The sequence below is a fragment of the Pangasianodon hypophthalmus genome, chromosome 16 (genome assembly GCF_027358585.1).
Source record: "Pangasianodon hypophthalmus isolate fPanHyp1 chromosome 16, fPanHyp1.pri, whole genome shotgun sequence".
In the NCBI taxonomy this organism is placed as follows: Eukaryota; Metazoa; Chordata; class Actinopteri; order Siluriformes; family Pangasiidae; genus Pangasianodon; species Pangasianodon hypophthalmus.
In genome coordinates this window covers 12046539-12060574 of record NC_069725.1, presented here as the reverse complement: position 1 = coordinate 12060574, position 14036 = coordinate 12046539, and the positions used below count along the sequence as shown (strand labels likewise).

Below are 14036 nucleotides of genomic sequence, written 5' to 3'. Positions count from 1 at the left end.
CAGTGCTGTGCTGTAATATCCATATAATCACCATGTAAAATTACTAACTGATGCACTCATCCATTTTGCATGGATGACTGTAGGTATATCTTGCTGGTTCATTGTCTTGACTCGTTCATCTTTTTCATCTTGTTCATCTTTTTTTTTTAATCATTAAGAACCATTTGGAACTGTCATATTTCAGGGTGTTTCAGTATTTCAAACCTGAAATCTTCAAACCCCCCAACCACCACCACCCCGTCTTCACCTTTGTGTAGAACTATCTGAAGACTATTAAAGGTAAATTAATGTATGGTTCTTTCATATCATGTTCTCACTTGAGCTTGCCAACACACCTTATTCAAGACTGAGACAGAATAGAGCAGAACAACAGGAACATGAGAGCCTGCAGATCTCTGACATTTAGTCTTACATCACTGGTGCAGAAAGCCTGAGAGGTGTTCAGATGTTTGGAAATGGTTGATATGACCCTACATATCTTGGTTTCTGTGTTTTTTTTCTTCCTCGCTATACAACATGCAATGTGTGTGCTTTACAGTTGTATCAGTCTGCTTTGATTTATTCTTCCTCCATACCCACGTCAGGTTCAAACTGCCCAGTTATTCATTTCACATCCTTTCTATTATTTGGAGTGTCTGTGCATGTAAACGAGGGTAAGAGTGGAAGAATGAGCGCACACACATGCGCACACACACAAACACACACGTGATCAAAGGCAAACTCTCTCACCTCTCAGAATCACACTCAAGGGATTTGCTCTTCATTTCCATACCAGCACACCAACCTATCTCATCCTCTCTCTCTCTCTCTCTCTCTCTCTCACACATAAGCACAGACACTCACATAAGCACACACTCACACACACACACAGAAGGGAGGGGAGAGAGGAGGCAGTTCAAAGCCTTTTTCTCTGTGAGCATGGCATGCCTTGCTTTGATCTCACACTGACTAATTTGAAGACGTCAAGTTTCTGGGAGATTGGCTCCCATATGCTGCAGTGCTGTTCTCTTCACTCCGGTGCTAATCGCAAGCTTAGCCACTCGCTAGCACGTCCCTAACAACTGCACACGCAGAACATGTAGGCACCGTAGCCCTAAGTGGTTCAGTAACAAGGCATGTCATTGGTCACTAACCACCCATCATCACATCCTGAAGCTTGCAGGTCTAACAACACTATCAAACCACAACTGGCCAGATGCTAGCAAGAACTAGATAGACATCAATGTTAATCATCAATTGACTTCTAACAGTCAGCGGTATAGATGTGGTTTATTGCACCAGCATTTCATCAGATCTGTATCTGACAACGGAAAAAGTCATCCCTCCTTCTTTTCTCCTTCCCAGCACTGCAGCAGCATGCAGATATTAAAGTGAGAGACAGAGAGGGAGTGAGAGAGGGAGAGAGAGGAGGCTGAGAAAGAGATGGGGGTGCATGAATAATTGTTGAAGATATTTTTACTGTGACCCACTTTAAAGTCGAATTCAAAGCTCTTAAAGGGGCCACATCCTGGAGAGTGCCAGAGTCAACAGTGCGCAATGCTGCAGAGGATGGTAGGAACATTATAAACGTTAAATGACACATATAACTGAACAAAGAACCATTAGCAATCAATTCTGAAAAAAGGCAGTGTGAATACCAGAGGAATTCGGTTGTTGGCACTTGGCGAAGAGGTTATATCATTTCACTCAGAACCCATACACTTATTTATTTAAAAAAGTGCTGCAATATACAGTAGATGCTCCCTGGATATGTGACCTGAACTTGTTGAAATAGATAGCTACCACATGTAACACTTCACATACAGGTTTTCGGTGTGTCTTTTCATGCTATCTCGACACTGTGGATAGACTCACAGTCAGTCACAGTCAGTCAGACAGGTTTGTCTTATCACTGAGAAACCTAATTATTGACATAATTATTAAATGCAACTAATTAATGCTATACCTACACCTAACACTAGCCCTATCCTTAAGCTCATGTAGGTTTGTTTGTTTTGTTTTTTCATGAAATCTGCAATTTTTGTAAATTTGTAGTTTTCCTCATAGGGACCAACAAATTGTTCTCACAAGGTGAAAAACTGTCAGATATTCCTATCCTTGTGGGGACATTTGGTCTCCACCAAAATATTAAAAAAGCACTCACACACACACACACACACACACACACACACTCACTATAGAATAAAAGTCTACATGGAGAATAAAAGTTCACAGAGTTCATAAAGGTCACACTGTCTTCATTCCCAAATGTACTGGAGCAGAAACAAACAGGAGAGGGTTAGCAAAAGAACAGAAGAGCAAGCAATCACTGGAGAATAACACTCATGCAAAGAAAGAGTTATTGTTTTAGAAACAAGCTGCAGCTTAATTATGCATTTATGAGGTGATAATAACATTAGAATGATAATAACAGTGATGAGAAAAATCAACAAGTCCAACTGAATTATAAAAATTAGTTTTAATTTTTTATTTATGTTTATTGAATGCTATTAATACTGTAAACCAGCATGCACTATTGAAAACAGGTTCAGTTTGAGTGCATACATGGGTAACAATTACCACTATGTAACCTGTGCGCTAGGACAGTGGTTCTCAAACGCTTTTGCAGCCAGGAACTCTTTTAACTGTAAAAGAATATTCACAGAACCTCTCAGTACAAATTATATTTCATGAACAGAATATAACAATTAGGCACATTATTTAAATGTGTACAGCTATTTACTGCAGACATAGAGATTTTTCATATCTGAACATTCCACCCACAGAACACATTTAATTAAAAGAGCAATTTAGCCAATTGAAATAATTTATATGCATAATAACTTTGTTGATGGTAGGTTGTGATTTCCACCACTGTAACAAAATCACACACTCACTGGCTATGCTTCACAGATCCGTGTGTTTCCCCACAATTAGCATTACAAGCATACACAGGTTTGTTATATACATCTTTTAAGTGTTTAAAAGAATTCAGGACAAACATTACAAATTGAAATCTACTGTAAACAGTGTACATGTATTTGATGTTAACATATTTGTTTTTTATTTTTAAAATGGGGTAAAAGAGAAAATAAGTGTGCAAAAAAATATGAATCGTTTTGCTCTGTGTCGGTGAAATGCTGTAATATTGTGTTATTGGTTGGTTATTGGTCTGAATAATTAGCATAAGCAACATGGTTAATCTTGTAAGCAGTCTCAATTGCAGTGTCACAGAAGGCTCCTGCACCCTAAAAACAGAGAGAGAGAGAGACAGAGAGAGAAAATGGTTTTCTGTTTTCCTGCAGGGATTTTTTAGAAAAGAGGTCAATATTTAATGAAGTGACCCTCTTGTTAAAATGCTCTGCCCAGCACTGGAGGCTGGTTAGGGATTTTATTTATTCATTTGGCCACACGACCCTCCACCCCCCCCCAACCTCTCATTCTGTCTCTCTCTCTCTCTCTCTCTCTCTCTCTCTCTCTCTCTGGTTAAGAGCATCCCAGTAGTAATGGCCCGTTATCTCCCCGGGGGAAAACCAGTGCGTCATTCTGCATTAGCTTCCATCAGATTGCACTGCTCTGAGTAACACATCCACACACACACACACACACACACACACACGCATACACACACTACCCCTCTCTCTCTGTCATACCCAAGCACACACACCACACATACACTTTCATATATATATTATACATCTTTATACAGCTATACAGAGCTCCTGTCTCACCTTTCTGATGAGTATTTTTGCTATCTAGGCTGAGAGTGATGTTTCAGCCTTCAAATTTTCGCTGTAGGAATCAAACCACTACAAGTCGTCCTATCAATAATGAGACAGGCATGGCTTTAACCTTAACATTTAAACAGCCTTTGGATGGTCTTGGAAAGAGTCTCACCCCCCCCCCCCCCCCACTCCTTCATCTAACTCCTTCATCAGTGAAAATCAACCACCACAGGGCCACCACTGACCCACAGTTACTTGGGTGATGGATTCATTCTCAATACAGCGATGGCACTGACATCGTGGCTTGTGGGGCATTGGTACAGGATTATCAAGTGCAGTTGTAGTGCTGGGGTCTTGCACACCTCAATATCACTGCTGGGTTGAGAAGGAGTCCACTAAGCAGAAAGTTCAGCCAACAATGGCACTGTGGTCAGAAACTGTCTCAGATGAAGAGCTAGAAGATGATTAGCACAATGAAATAAGAGTCCTAGTCTCTAACTGTACACCTACAATGTAGGACAACATGTCAAGCGTGTCTAATACAGTTTCCATTAAGATACACAAAACCTCAGTAGCATTGCACTACCTGAGACAGCACTAGCATGTTCGTGTCAGTGGAAATGATCCACCACCTAAATAATATCTAGCTCTTATTCTAATCTTCAACTGTACAGTTTTGGTGGCGCTATGCCTTCTGATTTCTGTTCTTGGCTGACAGGAGTGGAACCCAATGTTTTCTTCTGCTGTTGTAGCTCATCCACCTCAAGCTTCAATGTGTTGTTTTTTCTGAGATGGTTTTTTGCTAACCATGGTTGTAACAAGTAGTTATTTTAGTTACTGTAGACTTCCTGTCAGCTCAAAACATGTCTGGCCATTCTCCTCAGTCAAAGTCAAAGTCACTGAGATCACATATTCATACATACATATATATAATGTATGCCAGCATCACATTGGTTGCTGTACCACATCGTCAGTGGATGTTGGTGGACATCCACTTCTCAGTTGGGCCACAACACTTCATGTATTTTTTTATCGGTGATTTATCAGTTTTCACAAAAGAATATCAGCACAGATACCACAAACTGAGACATGGCACCTAGAGAAAAAATGTAAAGTTTGAAATCAGCCTTAGAGCGTTCACCTGAGAGAGGGTTCCACCACAGGGTGCCCTAGCCTTTCAATATGGTGTTTCTAATCAATCAACTTGTTCCACCAGGGTGAGTCCTATTCAGTCTATATCTCAACTATCATTTGCACTACCAGATACAGTACAGCACTCAGATGCTCCTTCTGTACTTCAGTGTTAATTGACTCTGGAGCTGCAACTTCATGGACCAAGACACAGTAGCTCAGAACTCTCTGCGGCATTCATCCACCCAGCTGACACCTTTTCAATTTGTACTTGGGTACCAGCCTCCTCTGTTCCCATGGATCTCCAAACCCACTGACACACTGGCTGTGTATGACTGGTTCCGTAGGAACAAGCAAGTATGGGACCCACCGAGGACTACCTGAGACAGCACTAGCATGGACTACCTTTGGATTTCCCTTATTTTCAAATCCCAATGTTGACAGATATGGCCAGGAGACTATGACTGGATTTCAGACAACCCCAAACCTGCAGGAAACTCAACCACAGGTACATTGGCCTATTCACAGAGCTCAAACAAATCAACCCAGTCACTTACAAACTGGATCTTTCCCGACAACGCCACATAGCACCCATTCTTCATGTATCACAATTAAAAACTGTCACCCAAGGGCCACTATCCACTAATGTTCCACCAGCTAACCCTCCTGCTCCACTAGACACAGAGGGCCAACCTGCTTACCTGGTGAAATCCATCCAACCACCCGCAGAAATGGCCGCTTGGAATACTTCATAGAGTAGGAGGGGTATGGCCCAGAAGAGCAGGACATCTTTGACCCCAGTCAATGCAGTGAGTTCCATGCTAGACACCCTGAGGGCCCTGGTCCATGGCCTAGAGAGAGGCCTCGCAAGTTCGGTGCTTCTGGAGTGAGCCCTTCAGAGGGAGGGCTCTGTCAGGTCCCTGCCAGTCACAAACTCCAATTCCTAGAACACACCGGGACTACATCTACGCATCCCAGAATCCACCGCTAACCTGCTCCCAATCACTGGACTTCTGAACTCACTCACCTATTTCCAATTACACATGCTCACATTCACAGTTTACAAGAGACTCTCATTCAGAAATTGTGAAGTATATGCTCAGTTTGTCTTTGTGCATCTGAACATACCAAGCTGTTTTCATTGGGTTGTTTACTCCAGTTTTTGAACTATTGCTGATTCTCATGTTTGCTTTTGCCTAGTTCGTCCTTGGATCGCCTGCTTTTGATATCGATTTTTGCCTGATTTGTCGGACTGTTTATTTAATAAACATCGCTCTACTGCAACTGCATTTATCCCCACTCTCACTTCCTGATATATATATATATATATATATATATATATATATATATATATATATATATATATCATGTCTAAACGTGTGTGTGTCTGTGTGTGTGTGTGTGTGTGTATATATATATATATATATATATATATATATATATATATATATATATAATATATACATACATTATAATGTATGTATATATGTGAGATTAAAACATGAGAGCAGTCTGGAACAGCTTACATTGGAGCAAACAGTGCTTACATTTCATCTGATGAGCTCTGATCCATGTGGAGTCTTTGAAGTTTTTGTAAAAGCCTTCACTCATTATTTTACACCGGGAGCACTCTGTGTGTGCTGCTCTAGATCGGGGCATCTGATTAAAACAACCATGCCTAACAACAAAGTCTCCATAACACCCAGCACATCAATATTACCACACGGTGAAAACAGAGAGAGACGACTGGAGGAGATTTAAAAGAAACTCTGTTTAACCAGTAACAATTAATTAAACATCACTGCTCACTTCTTAAGGGATTTCATTACATATTTATGCTGGCAATGTAGCCTTAACTACATTAACAATTAAAATGGAGCATTACTCTTAAGATCAGTGTGTGTGTGTTTGGGGGGGGGGGGTGGGGGGATGGGGGTTTATACTTTGGTAGGGGCCAAATCTGACCCTAACCTTAACCTCAGCAACCAAAAAAAAGCAGTTTTCCTTGTGGGTACCAGCCAAATGTCCCCACAATGATAGGAATATCTGGCAAGGAAAACTGTTTTGCTTTTGTTTTTGTTTCTTCTTAAAAAAAACTGCAGCTTTTATTTAAAAAAAGATTTCCTTTTGGTTACTGAGGATAGTAAGCCAAATGTGTGTGTGTGTGTGCGTGTGTATGTTTGTATAATTTAAAGTTGTGTGTGTTGACTTTGCTGTGTAAGACAAATGAAACTTGCTGAAAAAATCCCGCTGACATACACACATATCAATTCCATGCAATCGGTGAAGTGTTTTTATTCTTTGCCGTTAGCAGAGATGTCAAATACTTCTCCCACTTCAGTGCTTTCAAACATTTATTCATCATCCAATTATTAAGGGATAATTCTGCATGCTACTAATATGCTATCGACTGACTTCTTTTCTATATTAAAAATGTCCTTCTCTTTTATTCCCATTTCTCCAAATTATCATGAAAATGAAAGACCTACATTTAAATCATCTTTTTTTTCCCGCTCGGGTTTCTGTGGCATCAAACAAAGTTTTAATTGGATTTTTCTGCTGTGTTCTAGCCATAAAAAGGGGCTTATTCATCTGTTAAATCTCAGCCTCTGCTGATGAACTGCATGCATTAGACTTTCCAAATCAGCATCTTCAGACACAGGAAGGGTGAGCGGGAGGGAGACGAGGGACATAAAGAGAAAAAGAGACAGAAATAGAGACAGTACGAGAGAGAGTCTATTGAGGCACAATTTTCTCGGTGTTTTTGCTAATGTGCTTTCTCTCTCACATACTCGCACTCGCAGACACACGCATGCACACACACAACCACTTGAAGTGATTTCAGTTTGCTTAGAGCTAACAGTACAATGAAGAGAAAACACACTCATTAGCATAGAGACAGGTTTAATCAAATCAGGCGGCGAGTACAAATTAGCCAGTGAGAGCGTAATGAGTTGGGAATTAATTAAGAACATAATGAGAATATGAAAATAGGAGAAGACTTGCATCTGCCCATTATGGCATTATGGTCACTGGACTCCCAAAAGGCCTCATGCCTCAACTACTGTCTCGATGTTGCTCTAAACCCCCCCAATCACTGTACTCTGTCTTTTTCTCTATCTCAAGAGGCAATTTTCTTGTGCTAGGATCCTGGGAAGACCCTTCAGAGGAGAGTAAACATGAAATGAAGATAGAACAATTAGTGAGAGATTAGTATTGGGTGTTATTTGTGCTATTTGTGATATATGTATATTTGTTTTTCTGTGTGTGTGTGTGTGTATGTTTGACAAACCTCAAATGTTGCGGCATTTCATATGACTGAAATATTAGCATCGCCCCACTTCTTCCATGCTTGCTCACTCAGTCAATCTAAAATAAAATACAATACATATTTCAGTGTGCGTAGAGAAATTAAATGAATTTAGGACAATAATGTCAGAGACTTTGTGATATCTGGTGTTCTAAGCTCTTCTCTTGACAGCTTCTCAGAAGAAAACCTCTTTGATGTCCCAGGTTCCGGGAGGAAAAAAATTAATGTGGACCATCAAAATCCAAAAAATCAGGACAAGGAGGCGAATTCACTTCCCTGTCACTCATGGTGCCTGCCAATTCTGAAAGTTTCTCCTCTTGCACTAGTTTTGAGTTGTTCTAGCTTAGGATGTGGCGTGCATCTGTTTTAGAGGGAACAATGCAGGGAGGGTTTGTTTTTGTTTGCAATTTTGAGGTTCAAAACAGCTATCTTAAGCTAAGGTCCACCAAAATCCACCAAAATTATGACTACATTTTTAAGACACCGAAGTCAGTACAGTATGGTGTGGCCATCTTCAGGGCCAGTCCATGACATAGGTTGATTGTACCTATTGGGGGTGCTGCACTTACTGCAGCCAGGGTGCTCCCCTATTAAATTCATTACTGCTGCCTGAGAAGTATGCCCACAACTGACTCAGCACACATGAAATGTTTCAAAGGTTAAGATTCTATATAAATACATGTTAATAGCAGATGTTTGCTAATTTACAGTTACCTTATTCATGCAATCACCTATACTACATAACAACAAATTAGTTATCAAATAACAGTCTCTCAAGATCATGTACATTAGTTGCACATGTATGTGTTTTTACAAAACCACGATGAATGTTGTGGAATCTACAACGAATTTATCAGGATAAACCTGATAGATCAAACCGGAGCTGTCAGGGTCTTCAGTTTGATCCTGAGTTCAGATTACTGTCTGTATGGGTTTCCTCTGGGTTTTCTGCTTTCCTAACATACACTGTCCCTAGGTATGTATGAATGTTTGAATGTATGAATGTGTACACATGGTGTCCAGCAATGGACTCGCATCCCTTCCAGTTTGTATTCCCAATTTGTGCTCAGTGTTCCCAGTATAGGCTCCAGATCCACCACGACCCTGTCCAAGATAAAGTGATTACTGAAAGTAAATGAATGTGAAGTAGTCAGTTGGTTAATCTACATAGCTGGAACGCCAGGTAAGAGACCAGGATTGATGGCAGAATTGGAATGAAGCGTGTTATAGTAGCTATCTTTGTTCTCATAAAGACTATATTTAGACAGAACACTCCCTGAGTATGTGTACTACATAAGCAGTAGCAGTTCCTGCTATAGGAAATATAGGCAATTGCCTAGGGTGGCAACTTGGCAGGGTCAGCATTGGCACATTGTGTTTTATATAGAGCACTCCAGAAATCGTGTCTTGTGTCTGTGTGCTACGCCATATATGCAACACCGCTGCCAGCCACAGCCCTCTGCCCCAATCCCGTGTGCATGTTCTGCCAATATAATGAGAGTACAAACCATCAAAGTTCTCCAACACAGGCACAGCGCTGCCTACAAGCAAAATGTCTCCCCACTGCTCCGTTGCCGACACTATTCCAAACTCACTCCAACAGCATCATTTAAAAAAGGCGACGATTTAGTAAATGTTATAGGTCCATGTAAAGAATATCTTATAAGCAAGTAGGCTATGTGCACTGTCTCCACTGTCTGTATGCATGATACATGAAATGAAAAACAAGCTAAATCTAAACACATTAAATGCAATAATTAATACATAAAAATGATATACACCACCAAATAGGTCAGTAACGGTACTGTGCAAGATGCCACATTATAACCTAACAAGTGGTGCATGCATGAGGAGAGTAAAATAAGCTCCTGAAGATATTGGTAGCATTTGTTTTTGTTAAAGTTAAATAGGAGAGTCTAATTTTGCCTAATTAGTAATAGTAGGGGATGAGTTATAAATATGTAAAGACATACATTTTGATTCATTTCCCAGTATGTGTATGTATTTTTAATATCATATCATGAGCCACACACTAATTTTAGTCAGGGAATACTGTATAATTGTTTATTTCTCTTTATCTCTATTTAAAAACTTAAAAGAAGGCCAATGGGATAAGGTTTTAATTCTCACTTCACAAAGCTCTTGTTGTATTTTGTGTACAGTAAATATTGTAAGGCTTTTTTTCCAAACATTGTTTATTTGAATTTTTTTCTATCATTTTATCTGAAATTTATCTTTCATTTTATCTGAAATTTGTCTTTCAGTTTATATTTAGTTCTATTTGTTTATTTTACCTCTGGGAAGGCCAGGTATGTCATTGTTTATTGACTAAAAAAGGTGTTTTCATTTTTGTATTTGAAACATGTGTTTTCAGTTTCAGAACTTGTGAAGGAATAATTAATTAGGTATAAACCAAATAGTTTATGAATTTTAATAAGATGGGTTGGTGGGTGCTGCAAAAATATGTTTGGCAGGCGGTTTGTAGAGGTGGGGTTGGGTCACTGGGTGCAGATTGTCAATGGAAAATTTCACCTAGGGCACCAAAAAGATTTGGGCAGCCACTGTATGTAAGGTATCAAAAAATGCCCTATACACCATACATACTGTAATTTTGCCCAAAGTGTACAAGCAAACACAACTGGTAGATGAATGATGAATGAATATGGGTCACAATCTGTGTAGAACAAATTCTATGTTGATAAAGAAAATTCTCCTTTCACACATTATACAATACATTTGAACTTTAGTAAATATGCTAGCTTAAAATATGCTAAAAAATAATAAACTCACATGCAACACATCTACTTTGATTATATTTTGAATAAAATTGTATTACAATACAAATTTTAACAAATACATACATTACAATGAAATGTACCTTTAGTTAATATTTTGTTTAATTACATAAAATACACGTTAGATACTTGTTTTTAAATACATTTCTTGTAATTTTTTGTAAGGTGAGTTAAAAATAATTACTATATGTAGTAATGCACATAGTCCCATTTTCAAAAAGTTAATTTTAAAATATTTTATAGATGATAAAATATTGTTTAAAATATATATAGATACTATTTGAAAACACTATTTTATCATGAAACATTCAGCAATTATTTTATTTTATAGTTTCCCTACGATTATAGCTACAGGTACCTCCAAAGCTGGCAATAGACTCCTATCATCTCTTATTATCTCCTGTTATCTCTTCTTGGCTGTGGTGAGTGTATTTCATACTTTTTGGAGTATATTTGGAACTATTTGGCTACTAAATTGTGTTGGGTTCACTCTTGGGCTTGTTAGCCTTGTTAACTATCACTCTGCGGTTAGCTATCATGGACAATCCTTCTCATCCTCTCTATGCTAAGGACTCTACAATGCCACAATACCCAGTACCTCCTACTCCACCGAGTCTCACAAACATACACTCAACAGTTAATTGTCATTCTACAGCTATTGCACATGTATATAAATACCAAGGATATTGCACATGAACCTATACAAATAGAACTCTAGCATATGTACATACATATAGATCTATTTTATTGTTTCTATTATTTCTATATAGATATGTATAGAAATGCTTTTCCTTTCTTTGATGTGACTCATCCTACTTGTGCTGGTGTGTCAACTTGAATTTCCCCTGTGGGGGAACAGTAAAGGTACATCTTATCTTATGAAAGTTTTTCCACATTGCCCTGAGTTTTTCACTGCTGTTTAGCAACCTGTGGCCCTGTGAATATGTGGCACTGGCATGGTTGAGTGGTCATTGCTGCCATATGCTCTAACCACTGAGTATGCAAAGTTATCCAGACTCATTTACACACATATAGGGGCCAGAGTTGGGTTTCTCTCTAGGATGGTCTCCCTCACTCGCTGCTTTGGCTCAGTCCCACAGCACCTGCAGTCTCCTGACTAGCAGGCCTGTGACTAAGCGTTGCTAACATGCCCGAGTGATTTTCCCTTGCTTGTTGAGCATGCTACATTAACTGTCACTAACACTAGGGCTGGAGCGGTGTCTCCCTCCTCATGCCCTCATTCCTTTTGACAGCTAAGGTCATCCCTCCTCTCTGCTCATCTATCTGACTAACAGGCCTGTGACTAAGTGCCACTGGTGCGTTGAAGCACTGCTCATACACTATATGGCCAAAAGTATGTGGACACCTAACCATCACAATCATCTGTGCTTGTTGAACATTCCATTCCAGAGTTTGTCACCCATTTTCCACTGTAACAGCCTCCACTCTTCTCAGAAAGCTTTACACTAAATTTTGTAGTGTGGCTTTGGGGATTTGTGTCCATTCAGAGCATTAGAGAGGTTAAGTTTTGATGTTGGGTGACAAAGCCTGATATGCAGTGAGGGTTCCAATTCATCCCAAAGATGTTCAGTGGGGTTGAGGTCAGGGCTCTGTGCAGGCCACTTGAGTTCTTCCATATCTACCTCAGCAAACCATATCTTCATGAAGCTTGCTTTGTGCACAGAGGCATTGTCGTGCTGGAACAGGTTCAGGCCCCTTAGTTCCAGTGAAGGGAAATCTTACTTGCTGCAGAATATGGAAACATTCTAGACAATTGTCAAGGCTACTACATTAGCCAGATTGCTAACACATCAGGTCTGGGGTTGGGTCTCCTCCACATATGTCTCATTCTCTTTCCCCTGTTATCTGAAGACTAGTGGTCCTTTGGCTAACACCACTAGTGTAGTTGAGGCACTCTTCCTAGCTAGCATGCTTTGTTAGGCACTTGCTAAGAACACTGGGGCTGGAGCCACTTTCCTTCCATTTGCCCCTCATTCTGCGCCACAGTCATGTCCTCCCAACAGTCGTGTGCTCTGCTCAGAGTTTTCCATAATTCCTGCCATCTACCAACTAGTTGGCTTGTGACTAAACACAGCCAACATGGATAAGTGGAAACACTCTGCTCTCTAGGCAACACAGGGTACCACACTGGTGCCACAAACCTGCACCCTTTCAGACAAGTCTTTTATGTACTTGAATATTCCCTGCTTTAGTCTTGTCCTTCGTTCCTGTTTTTCTGTAGATGCTATTTTTTTTATCAGCTTGCCTGAGGAAATCTGCTTATATTGATACAACTTATTTTGCATTTTCCTCTTCAGCGTATCTGCCTCTCTTCAGGTGGCATACATTATGATATTTTAATCCTACACTGACTAACAGACAACATAATATCACTAGTGAAACAAGCATTTCAATGCTGGAAAAAAAAAATCCAAAACTTTTTAGGACATAAATGTTTTGGTTTTGACTGTTTCAGATGTGACAATTCAAACTAATTTAATTATTTCAATATATGTATATAATACAAAATAATAATATTTTTCTAATAGAAAAGAGTTTAATAGTAGTTCCAAGCCATGAAAAACATATTTACACATACTTTTGATTTAATTATTTAAGAAATATGCACTTTGTATGAGTAACAAAGTGCTCAACAGTAAAACCTTTTTAATCAAATGCAGATTTTCTGATTTTGAAACATTTATTTTATTTATTTTAAAATGCTAAGGGATATCTAACTGGCATGTGGCCCCAAAGGATTTCACAATATCGGTTTAGTACCAAGAGATTTCTTTATGTGAGTTTTGGTATTGACATGAAAATTGGGCACAACATATTCTCAGTTTTTCAAAACCGTGTAAAAGACTGAACATGCCCATTTAAACATTGTTTTAGTAATAATTTAAAAGGCACAAGGTAGAATTCTTTTTTTTTAAATTGCAAAAAATGTTTGAAGTGTTCTATTTTTTTAAATATAATTTCAGGGGTTTGATGGGGTACATGCAAGTGTATCAATTCCTTGTTTAAAATATTCCATTTGTGTCTAAATTAATTTCTGAATTTTTATAAATATTTTTAACTTTTTTAACTAACAAC

At 39.1% G+C, this 14036-nt stretch overlaps 1 long non-coding RNA gene across 2 annotated transcripts in view; it reads right to left on the bottom strand.

Moving 5' to 3' along the window:
- The window catches only part of LOC117599216 (uncharacterized), a 63598-nt gene that overhangs the window by 9851 nt on the left and 39711 nt on the right, over positions 1-14036 (bottom strand). Inside the window, exons 4-5 of one of the 2 annotated variants that reach the window (XR_008304344.1) lie at positions 8128-8204; positions 7723-7996 (exon numbers count right to left, since the gene is read on the bottom strand). This is a non-coding gene — a long non-coding RNA (uncharacterized LOC117599216). Of the gene's footprint in view, positions 1-7722; positions 7997-8127; positions 8205-14036 lie in introns of those variants that run through there. The other variant, XR_008304345.1, reaches the window with a different exon arrangement.